General features: G+C 35.0%; 1 pseudogene; it reads right to left on the bottom strand.

Annotated features, from left to right (window-relative positions):
* Positions 1-1157: 1157 nt before the first annotated feature.
* On the bottom strand, positions 1158-6587 carry LOC149373518 (lysosomal alpha-mannosidase-like; annotated as a pseudogene).
* Between the last annotated feature and the right edge of the window lie 6629 nt (positions 6588-13216).

Below are 13216 nucleotides of genomic sequence, written 5' to 3'. Positions count from 1 at the left end.
ATCACTTACAATTGTAAGAACAGCGTCGCTTATTTCGACATTGAGCGTTAGACTTACAGAATACTAATAAAATAACTGGGAAGATTCGATTTTGAGGGGAGAAAATAACGTTAAAATTCTTGTATATTCATTTGGTACTGTAAAATCATACACATCATCGATCAAATTTAAACGAAATTTTTTAAAATGGATATCAATTAATTTTTAGATCATGACATAGCTAGTAATAAAGTGATCTACAATAATTATTTTGAGCCACCTCTAATGAAAGCATTTCTATTGATCTGTATTTTCTGTTGGCAAAAGAATAGTAGTGAAACGACAGACTATACACCATTTGATTTGATTATTATCTTTGATCCAGTGATTAGAGCGGAGAAACGTTATTTTAACTGATATTATGGAAAAATCGTAAAATAGTTCCTAAATATTTACATTTTATAAAAATACGTTAGACATACATTTAATAGAACTATGATTCAAGTGCGAGAATTCTAACATTTTTTGGCAAGTGTTTTATGAGTAGTAGCATATCATATGTATTAAATTGTTAAACAACAAATAAAATGTGTAACGAAATGTGTGCCAAAGGGGACTTTTTAAAGACATGCCTACACAAATAACAAAATATTTTTCCAACATTTTTTACCCCTTAGCCTTCGTAAAAGTCGTAGGATTTTTCACAAATACATTCGTATACTTACATAAAAAAACCTCATCATTTAAATAATCAATGTTCAATCTAATAAACATATTTATGAAGTATTAGAAACGTAAAATAAGTAAGCAATTATATTTAACTATGTTTATTTTAATTTCAAAGTAAACCAATGGCCTTTACGCTCAATCTGTGACGCAAGAGATGTAGAAAATACTGCCTATATATTAACATTAAAGCGATTATTATCTATTGTACTCTGTGGTATAACAAGTAAAAAAAGTTACACGCAACTAAAAACAAGGTTTATTTTTTTTCTTAGAATGATTTGAAATAAAATAGAATACTTTTATAATTTATGAGGACTACATTTATTGAGCACATACAATAATATACATTCGTGACAAAAAAATTTACTTCAAACATTTTCTTCATTAATATATTACTATTGGTCTTTATAAATGTGTTATCGCACAAAGTTTAATACTCCACGATCTCATTAAGACCCGTGTTTAAGTTTGACGACAAAAGTCCGAATTTCCATTGGTTTCAGTAGTACCACGATAGAATTACTGGAGGCCTGCACTTTGTCCGAGTCCAAATTTCCAGTTTCAACGTTATCGTCCGTCCCCGACGTCCACTTCAATCGCTGCTCGTCTTTCAAAAACTGATTCGCACCAAGAGTCGTTTCTCGCACCCAATCCACGGAAAAACTGGCGAACAGCTCCTATCGGCAAAAACAATCCACAACTCAAGAATGTATCAATGGAACCAATTGTGATCAATAAGAAACATAATAGGTATTACTTTCAAATCGACTTGGGCAACTGTCGAGTACAAGGAAGTTTTGCCATTCTCAAATATGTGCTCAAGTCGCAGTAGAACTTCCCCATCCTTCCAAGGCTCGAGAGTCAGAATACGAATGTTTTTAGGCAGCAAAATCGTTAAACCGTCGCCCTGACGGATCGAGGAAAATTTTGAATTTATTTAGTTATTTTAAAACTCGAGTGATACCTGATACGATAAATTTGAAAATGGTAATTCGAATGGCAATGCTATCAAGTATTTATTAAATACAAATAACTTTCGACGTTACGACCCATACACTTATATATAGATAACGAGGCCCTCATCAGGTAAAAAACTTAATCGTCACACTAGTGACTAAGTGTAGTACGCAAGATGGTAAGGTAGCGAATACATTGTGACGAACGTCGAAAGTTATTTGTATTAATATATACTTGATAGCACTACCACCCGAGTTATTATTTTCAAATTTAAATTCTTCAAAAATACATGCCGAAGTACAGCAGGGAGTGACAAAATGTACAACCTTCATTTTGTAAAGTTGATTCCAGTCTTGAAAAGAACTTGTCGTGGGGGTGAAAAAGAGCCAAGATCCAAGGGACAGTTCAATCGCTTTCTCTTTTTCTTGCAAAATGAGCTCGTCCTTGTCCATCAAACTGCCGGTCAGCAAGTAATGTTTACCTCTGACCACAAGGCCCGTTCCGTACGCCATTTCGTTCAATATTTGATTGAGGCGGTTCATCTTGTCGTGATTGGTTAACCTTCTGTGAAGCTGAAACACATTTTGGCGAAATTCAACGCGTCAGTTTTACCATTTGGGGTGACTTTTTCGTTACCATCAACTAAATTTGTCCTCGAAACAAGCTCGAGCCACCCTGTGGCCTGTCGGTCAACACACTCACACGTAACAACTTCCTCTTGTCCTCGATGGCGATTTTCGTTGGGATCGGGTAATAGTTACCAGAAACTCGTTCCTCCAGCCAAACGTTTATGTGAGGGCGCTTGTTGAGCTTACGCTGAATCATCTCCCTACCATTGCTGTCCGTGTAAAATGTCCTTCTGTTCACCAAGTTCGTAAAGTAATTGCTGACCACTTTCTTGCCGCCTATCATCTTCGACAAGCTGTACAAAATAATTTTATAATACGTATAGAGGATGAACTGTTTTTTTTTTTTTTTACAAGTAACCATTAATGTATGAAATTACTCGATGGGCACAGGTCCGATCAGCCAATGAAATTCCACTTGACTTTTTCCCTTGTAAATTCTAACTACTTGGCTCACCCATTCATTGACTACTTGATGAATTTCCTCGACCAAAGGTCCTGCCGGCATTTAATTTTTGAAAATGGTACAATCGAGACTTAATGGCATATTAGCAGTGTCCCATATGACATACCTTTGAAGATCTGCGTGGAGTTGGTAACATTTAAAATATGGGTGATGCTGCTCTTTGGTCTTAAAACATACAGCCCCGACGATCTGTTGGCGACCAATGCGTTGTTGCCCTCCGCAGCATCGTAATAATGAAACGATTGTCTGATTTTCAGGCCCCTTGTCCCGTGAGTCATATTTATCAAGATTCTACCTTTCGCGTTGGCACTTATGTTAAATAACTTAAATACAACGTTTATTGTTTATGGCATTGCAAAATGATATTGGAAAAAGTAATGGTCAACTTTTTACCTCGGAGCCTATAAATTGGGAGCCATTAGCCGGTTTTGGGTCGTTTGGCACGAAATTGGGATCGGACTTTTTTTGGTAAACGTAAAACGATTGGAAACCAAGCGAGAAAACATTTTCAGCTAGGAAAACCAACTCCATTGTTGCACTGCTGACTCGACCGGGGATCGCTTGCACTTTGTCTGGAATTGGCACCATTTGAGTAACCATATCGTTCCCTACAATTAAAAAAAAAAAATCCCATCAATCGATTAATAATTGGGTACATTTATGTATTTCAAAGGTGACTTGGACTATTTCCACTGGATTAATCAAAATAGCTGAAATTTTCTAACTATGTAAATGAGGTATGCCTCATTCATTTACGATAAAAAACACTGGGGTTAACCACTTTACTTTTAAGAAAATCACTATTGAAAACTCACCAATTTAACAGACAGTCTTACAGAATTTGTTACTAAAATGACGCTAACTCCAAAAGTAAATGACAAACCTCTGTAAATAAAAACTGTATTTGTACCTTTTTTTTTATTAGTGATCTCTTAGAACTGTGAAAATTATACGTAAACCACTTAGATTTTAAGAAAATTTAGAGAAAAGTGATTTATCGTCTTCTGCGCATGCGATGATTAAAGTGGTGAGTTTTTACTATTTATTTTATTGATATTTTATAACTTTTTAGGCCATTAAAACTCTTGAAATTGAACGCGTGATTCATACATTCAATAATCATGACAATGGACAAAGAACATTTTTCGTAATCAATAAAACCTCAAAGGGCCCCTCACTGGGTACGGCACCAAACGTTCAAGCCACCTTTATTATTGACGCACCAGTAAAGTCTTTGACCCCGTACACCAAATTCTGAACCGGCACTCTGATGAACTGCTGGACCATTTGACTGGTCGGATTGTACACAGTGACAACGAATTTTCGGTGATTGGAGGAATAATCACAGGCGCTAATGTTGAGAAGCAGACACGAGTGGAATTCCGGCGCATTTGAAATTTTTTTTTTCAATGCCCAATTGCTGAGAACAAAAGACATGTATATTTTTCAAACAGCTGATATTTTCAAAGTGCATGATTATTATTATTTTAGAGCTTCAGAGGCAACGTGCTCTTCTTTGGAAATACTGCGATGTAACAGTTTGGCATAGTCAAACGCAACATTTTGCATTGCAGTGCCCGTAATGGCGTCATGATGCTTTAACACCCCCATTGCCTCTCGGAAACGTTGCAGCTCTTCGGTATCGGGCAGATTCGCCAAGACAGATAATTGCTTCGCCACCTGGAATGACAAAAAAAAAGATAATCCAATTTTTTTTTGCAAGTTGAAATGGGAAATTCATTAAAGCCCCGACTTGCAAAAAGTTATTGCCGAGTCTTTCGAAGTACTTCAGTGCCGGTCTGGACGTATAAAAACCGGTCCAAAATGAATGTTGGTCGAAAGAGTAGGGGAACATATCGCCGATTTCAACAGGCCATCTCAAATCGTGCTTGTGCAGTGCCCGCAAGTAGCACGACGGAGTTGAGTGAAACACCTCATAGTTGTCTCCTTCCTTACTGTTTATGTACCTGAGTAATCACGCAAATTTGTTTCAACCGTATACTTCGGCATGTTGTTTTAGAAAAAAAATTTGAAACCAACTTGATGAGTTTGTCTATGTTGGCGAACCACAGCTCAGCGTTTAAGTAATGATGTGTCCGTCCCATTGTAATGATTATATTATTGGTCTGGTACATCGTAGCTTGTTTCGAAGCAAAATGTAGTAGTTTCTCTGCCTTTAGTCAAATAAATATCTTGTACAATAATATATTGTTCCAAAGTGATGGCATGAAAAATTTTCGCTTACTCTGTCATGTACGTTGTAATTTACGTTGTTTGGGTCATCGATGATGGGCACGCGATTGCCGCAGAAAGTATCAAAACAAAAACCAGGTGGGGTGAAAAAACGGTAGTACAAAATCATCGTAAATAGATTGGCAGATTTACCTGAAATTCATTTTTATTTTCATCAATCCTGGTTTTTCATTGAAATGAAAATTTTTTGATATATACATGAAAACCCGTATAAAAAAAATCTTACTTTTTAAAAGTATTTATGTTGCACTCTACGTGGAAAAAAAATACAGTCTTATAATCTTTTAAAGACATAGGACTTTTATGTATAGAAAATTACGTCATCCTTTCAATTCTAAAATTAGAAAGAAAATGAGTTTTCGATGGAGGTATGCTAAACATTGCAAACAGCCGTACAAGAAAAAAGTACGACTTCACTTTTCCGGTGCAAGTAGCCGGAAGTGAAAATTGTACTTCCCCTCTGGGAATGAAAGTAAACCACATACCTAGACTATCACTGCCTTTCCAGATGAATTCGGCAGTTTTATTCCACAAGCGGGCCCAGTTGTACACGTAATCGATTCGACCAACGAACATTCCATCAAAACCCATTCGAGCGAAAATGGAAGCTTGTTCGCGAGAATGTCCGAAAGGGTCAACTTGCCATCCGACTCGAAGTCGCCCACAAGAACCAAAGGAGTCATTTATTCGCCTTTAAAGGTAAATAAGTTTATATTAATCGCAACAATAAATCATTCAATCCAATTGTAAGCATACCTGAAGCCCCAAGTGTATTGATCAATCAGTGATTGGTAATTTGTGGTAGCCTCGTCGTTCATACTCCAACCACCACCAACTATTTCAAATCGTCCTTCGTTGACCAACATTTTTAACTTTTCTCTCATAGTGTCGTTTCGATTTTTCCACCACTTCCATAGCATTGCCATTTCGGCAAACGCAAATCTAATTACAAATCGGTTTGTCATCATCCCCCAGCGATAATTAACAATAAAAGTTTTTTCAATTTACTATTATTTTCTGTTTCTACAATAACATTGGCGTTGAAAAATATATATGTAATAATAACAACTGATAATCAAAAATTATGTATAACTTATGACATTTTATTACTTGTCTCAAATACGGACTTTACAATTCTCATTATCGGTTGTTATTTTTCGCTGAGATCGTCAGTATGGTGTAATGGTATACATATTAGTTGTCAAAATATTGATTTGAAAATACCTTCTTCCTGGATTTTTTAGGAGCGATTCAATGACATTGTCGATCACGTATTGCACCCCTGAAATTAAAATATTTTTTTCTTACTCGCTAGCAAAAGGGAGGAGTACTTCACGCTTAATGTAAGGTAAAGACATGTTTTTCATAAAATATGCCACTTGTGATATTCCATTTAATTTTCCTTCCTGTATAGATGAATAATCAATATTATTTACAAAGTATGCGCAACTTTTATTTATATCTTACATTTGTTGTATATTACATCGTAGGTTAAGTACAACCAGCCCACTTCAGCGTGAGAATGAGCCACTAAATGCAGTACCGGTAATGGTGTTGTGATTTTGCATCAGTCCCATTGCTTCTTTGTACGTTTGATATTCTTCAGAGTCAGATGAATGTGTGAGGACCGAAAGTTGTTTGACCACCTATTTTTTCATTTTTTTATTCTTTTATTAATTGAAGGTAACATGGAGAGTATAATACATGTCATGACTTTTGACCTGTAAAAAATTATTTTCCAGTCTCTCGAAAAATTTCAATCCAGGCCGAGAAGTGAAGAAACCAGACCAAAAAGTATGGCGATTCCAGGAGTACGGCAAAAAAATCGTCAGTTTTGACAGGCCATGAAATGTTCAAGTCATTCAAAGATTTTAAGTAACACGAAGGCGTGGAATGAAAAATATTAAACTGGTCGTTTTTTTTCTCATTGATATATCTAACAAACCAAACGATGTATTAGTGTTACGCTTTAGTACCACGTTATAGTATTAATTAAAGATACACCTGATTAGTTTATCCATATTACTGTACCACAGCTCAGCTTCTGTGTACTGTAATTTATCTCCCATTGTAAATTTAATATTATCTGTTCCATACGATAAAGCTTGTTTTTTGACATAAGTTAATAGTTGCTCTACCTTTACCCATCATAAAAATTTAAAGTATACAATGAAACAATTTAAAAAAAATGTTTAAAAACCTATATATCTGATGTTTACCCTCTCATCCACGTTATAATTCAAATTTTTAGGATCATCTATAATTGGTACTCTTCCGTCACAACGAATAACAAAGCAAAATCCAGGTGGTGGTGTAAAGCGGTTGTATATTATTGACGGGAATAAATTGTTGGACTTGCCTAAACGAATGACCACCAAAAGTTATCGAAGCACAATTTAATAAAAATAATAAAATTTCCTACCTAAACTGTTACTTGTTTTCCACATAAACTCGGCAGTTTTATTGTCGAGACATGCCTTTTTAAATTGATAATCAACTCGACTAATAAACATTCCATCAAAACCCATTTGCGAAAATAGCGATGCTTGTTCCCGAGAATGTCCAAACAAATTTACTTGCCAGGCAACCCTTGGACCATCATAATTACCAATCATATATTTTACTCTCCTGGGATTAACAGTTTTACTTTATCTTTTTTTTATGTGGCTTTAGAATTTATCTATGATTACGGAAACTCAAAAACCTGAAGCCTAAAGTGTATTGGTCTATGATCGATTGGTAATAGGAAACAGCTTCGTCATTAATGGTCCATCCTCCACTCACAATTTCAAACCTGCCGTCGTTTATTAATTTTCGTAACATTTCCTTTTTAGTTTGATTTTGACGCTTCCACCATTTCCATAAAACAAATGTTTCAGCGTAGACAAACCTAGCAAAAAAATATGTTTTAATTTCTTTTAATTTTTTTATGCAGTTTTCTTATTTATTGCCTTCTATTTTGATGCTTCGTCAATGATAACATGACACTATCAATAACAGCTGTAAATGAATTTTTAAAAAAGTTAAAGGAGTTTTTTTTATGCACTAAGTAGTTGAACTTTAGAATAAAAAAAGATTCTCACAAGCGTAGTATGTTTGATTATGCACATGAAGCCAACCAATGTTACTCTCAGAATACGATATCAAATGTATGTTTAGTTTATGTGGCTGACTGTTTGGGCAAGTCTGCGTATGGTTAATAAAATTTTTTTTATGGTAGTATTTATCTAGATCACAACATTATTTAATTTGTATCATCCAATATATTATACTTACATTAGGCCCTATTACAGGTATAGGTTTTTCATATTTTGATGACAAGAGTAGCCATATTCCAAATCCTACGATGACAAATGCGGTACCAAATATAAATAAAAATAAACTTCGATGTGTTTGCAATCTCATTTTAATTTTAATTTGTTACTAAATAGTGAACGAAAAATTGGTTAACTGAGAGAAAATTTCACATAAAAATGTGCTTTTTTTCTTCAATATTGACTGAAACCTTTGCGTGTGTTTTTTAGCGGATTTTTTTTACATATTTTTATCTCAACTTGTTGAACTACGTCAGTAAACTTGTAAACAAATGTTACTGACAGAAATTATGTAAGCAGTATAACAATTTGAGATTTTTTTATTTTATGAAGTATTACGTTTTTAGACCTTTTTTTTACAATATTTTGAACTCAATTCTCAATCGATAATTAATTTACATATTCATAAGTTTCAGTTTAACGATAACTCTTTGTCTTGATATTTTTAATTTATCTTGGAAACTATAGTAGAGAAACTTCAATATTCTAACCAGTTATTTTCACCTATTTTTACACTACGAGATTCAACGTAGTAAACTGAATATTTATAAAAATTAGCTTTACCTTTACTTATCTTCATTTAATTTTACATAATAAACTCATGACAAGCAACTGAAAAAATAATTTATTTCAAAGGAGAATAATTTATTATCATAATTGAGATACACGGGATACAATTATTATTGACGATGGAACGAGCCGGAAGCAGGAATCACCAGGAGAAAAAATTAAAAACACACAAATGATTTATAAAGGAAATATATTCATTCGTTTAGTACAAAGCCTTTCAGGCGCCATACGCACCTTATTCGCTCGCAGCCCGAGAACATCTGCAGCTCGCCACAGCGAGCGAGCGTCGCGCCCCTTGCGCCGCCGCGCTCGTTCCTCCCCTCCGTTCTACCGCAGTTCCATACCCCGCGTTTCGCCTGTTTCACGCGAGCTTCGACGTTAGGGCACGGTACGTCGATAATGAAGGAGCAAACCGCCAAATTCAAAAACTGTACCAATTGATATGAAAGGAAACATCACGGCTTAATTCTTCGTGTCATCGAGACTACTTTTCAGCCTGAACGGCCCCAGACCTGCATCTGTGCACGCTAGTTTCGACCTTCAGTACAACCGGAACTTCTCGCTCCTATCGAGATCTGTGATAACAAATGGTGGCTTGACGGCCGCGAGCTTCTCGCGCCTAAACAAGTCGCCTCGATGACTTCACAAAGAAGGCAAATCGACACCCCCGTCGTATATTCACTGTTTGCTCCCCCCCACCCGACCGCGTTCAATCATTGCATCATACGTTAGCCAAAATTACATGTGTTTTATCTCTGATGTACACAGTAACGTTGCCCCTTCAAACTCGCAACCTTTAAACGCCTAATTTCGTCTGTTACAATTATTATGTTATTTATACACATCGTATTGGGACAAATTCATAGAGACGAGAGTGAATTTGATGCACATACATAGTTTTAAACATCGATAGTAATTATACATCCTTAAAACGACGATACACATTAATGAAATTTAGGGGAAAGTTTTAAGATAAATGTTCTAATTTGCATAGGATTAAGTCTTACGATCAGAGACCTATTGGACAGTTCTATACGATCGGTTTTAGAGCTATCAACGTGGGAAACCTCGTCAAGTTCCGATTTCCATTTGAGCCGCTCCGCGTCTTTCAGATTTTTATTTGCATCGAGTGTCATTTCCTCATACGAGTCCACAGTAAAACCAGCAAACATCTCCTGAAAAAGAAAAGGAAAGAAAAGAAAAAACGATCGTAAACTTCAAGACAGTTCTTACTTTGAGATCAAATTTTGCAGCTGCAGAGTACGCGTGCGTTTCGCCAGTCTCGAAAAAGTGCTCCAATCGAAGTAAAACTTTTTCTTCTGCCCAAGGTTCGAGTGTAAGAATTCTGACATTTCTTGGCAAAGCTTTGACCAGCCCATCGTTCTAAAAGACCCACAGTGTTGTAAAAAACAAACATTTCTACGTACGAAAATAATGAACAAACCTTCATTTTGTACTGTTTACTCCAATCCTGAAAGGATGTATATAATGGAGTAAAAAATAGCCAAGGACTAATAGCAAGTTCATTTGCAAGCTCCTTTTCTTTCATTATCAAATCGTCTCGGTCCATCAAGCTACCAGTCACGAGACAATGTTTGCCCTTGACGACAAGCCCTGTATTGTAAGCTATTTCATTCAGTGCTTCACCTCCGCTCCATATGTGCGTGTACAACAACCGCCTATGAATCTGTACTCGATCAAACGTTATAATTTAATTATTTTTCAATGATCTAGTCGAGATATATTTTGAGTAAATTTTGTACGACCATCATTTCGATTTCTCCGTCCCTGAGACTCGAGCCACCGTGAGGTCTGTCGGGTAAGACGCTCATACGCAACATCTCTTTTTTATCTTTGATGGAAATTTTAGAGGTCACGGGATAGTAGTTACCAGCGATTTGCTCCACGAGCCTCACTTTTCAGTTCGGACGGCTGTTTAACGTACGTTTCAACATTTCACGGCCATTACCGTCGGTATAGAAATCGGTATCTATTTCAAGAATGTGTGGAATCTGCAACAAAGTCAAACAAATAGTTTGTATACTCGCTCAGGACTCTATCGCTCGGACAACGAAAAATTTATCCGTGACAAGAAAAAACAATTAGGATTCTTTCATGACAAGCTTATCTCCAGGTATTCACTAATAACACGCATAAATGGGTGAACAAGATAAACAGCATGTCTAGATCTCTATATTACTGTTGTATAACTCTTTCATATTGTAATTATTTATTTGCGTTGAAGTACAGTATTAATTGTATAAATTATACCAATTTAAACAACATTGCATATAAAATATAACTCCTATTCTGTTGAAAGTTGTCCAAATTAAATTATTCTAATATTTCAACTACTCGCTGTTACATTTAATCATATTTAAAGATGTAAAAAATAAAATGCATAATTCCACAACAAGGTCAAACACACATTAATTGATACCGACAATAACTTGTATACTAAAAAATTTCTCGTCAAACAATACATTTCATTATTTTCTACCTCTTTATGATGGTAAAATACCTTAAAGCAACCGACTCGGATTATTTGTCCTTGAAAATCATTTCTGCGCTGATCAAAAGTCAGATTAGTTGCCCCTAATCCTTTCTTTTCATCCCAAGTTCCAAAATGACTTTTAATCAATTCTCGATCCCTTGCAATTTAGTAAACTTCGCTAAGCTCTCGAGCATTTATACCCGTAATTTTCTGCACTACGAGAAATAGGCAGTTAAAAGGAATGTAGTTGTTGGAGAAAAATTCATCAGCTTTTGTTTTTTCACTCAAAAAAATCATCCATTGAATGTTGTCCGTTACAAACCACAAGGATATTTCCTAAAAGCGTATCGCACACTCAATTACTGTGATTACAAAAGTAGTATAAAAACGTACAAATTATAGTTTTTATGTATACAAATAAATAAAAACTGCTTAGCAAAAACTATCTTCAGATCGTGAAATCTGAAAAGTGGTTCTTGTTTCTTTAATCAAGTTCACGACTACAAACATTTTTGATCAAAACAAAACAACCAAAATTAACATAATGCTAACTTTAAGAAACTGTTTCATCTCTTCGGAGTCATTCATTAGCACGATCAAGGTATTCTGCAATTCAGAAATATCAATTTTCATCTAGAGAAAGAAGTATCAGAGAACGTTAGTGGCATATAAATATTTTAATTAATGATCAGTGATTATTACGAAAATCATTAAATAATTCTAGTATGATTGTCTGTCAAATCATGCATGTATTAGATGAACTGAATGCATAAAAATGATGGTTCTTTTTCGAGTAGAAATTTTTATGTTTTACCGAAATGAGAATGTCATATATAATTCATTGCAAGGCCATCATCACACGTAACAGCGCAATGTATAAAATATTTTTATGCTTGCAGAGCCCAAAGATTTTAATTCAAGGACTATCTTGTGTACAAATATACAAATAAAGCTGTTTTTCTTCTTATGGACTAAATAATCAAGTATATAATCACTTTCATACGCAGCACAAGACAAACTTGACTTTTTATGCTAATAATTATTTTTACCCCGTCAAATAGTATTGTAATGCGTCCAACTACTTTTATTTTTAAATAAAAGCCACTGTGTACTGATAATGCCTGAAAACGATCTCGGTGATCCTTTTTAAAATGTACAATTAAATAATATTAAATGTTTTGTTCAGAGATTTTTTTAAAGTCAAAAAAATGTATTCAGTTGCTAACTAAAAGTTTTGTTTCATTACCCTTGATTTAAAGACTTCTATCTGATTAAAACATATTTTTACCATCGGCAAATAGATTTTCATGGTATAAATAAGCATATTAAGCACGTGGTATGGATTGAAAAAAAAAAATTGCAAAAATTTGGGTGCGCACAACCGCGCTTGAGCCAGGTATTAGCTGACCTGTCATCCCTTGTAGTTGTTATTACAATCTTCTAACACCCTAAGTGAGGCTCCTGGCTCAGTTTCCCTATCCTACTTTCTATCTGACCCTACAACCCCTCAATGTGCTACTTATGATTCTACCTTAGATCTAGGTATTAACTCTACCTTATTTCTATTTTTCTTATTCTATCTTACACCTATTTTTTTATTCTACGTTATTTCTAATTATTATTCTTATTATTCTACCTTAAGATCTACTCTTATTGTTCTACCTTACATCTAGTCTTACTACTCTACCTTCAATCTACGATTTTTAATTCTACATTAAAATCTATTTGCTTACTGACTAAGGCTTATAGATTAATTAATTTCTACCCAACACCGCTTAAAACTACGTCGAAGGTTGGTCTCGAACCCGGACCTCCTGGCAACTCAATA

The sequence above is a fragment of the Copidosoma floridanum genome, unplaced genomic scaffold, assembly GCF_036245765.1.
Source record: "Copidosoma floridanum isolate Cflo_tuat_1 unplaced genomic scaffold, Cflo_Japanese_pri ptg000030l, whole genome shotgun sequence".
NCBI classification, from domain to species: Eukaryota; Metazoa; Arthropoda; class Insecta; order Hymenoptera; family Encyrtidae; genus Copidosoma; species Copidosoma floridanum.
Note: the sequence above shows the minus strand (reverse complement) of the source record. Positions and strands in the feature narration are given on the sequence as shown.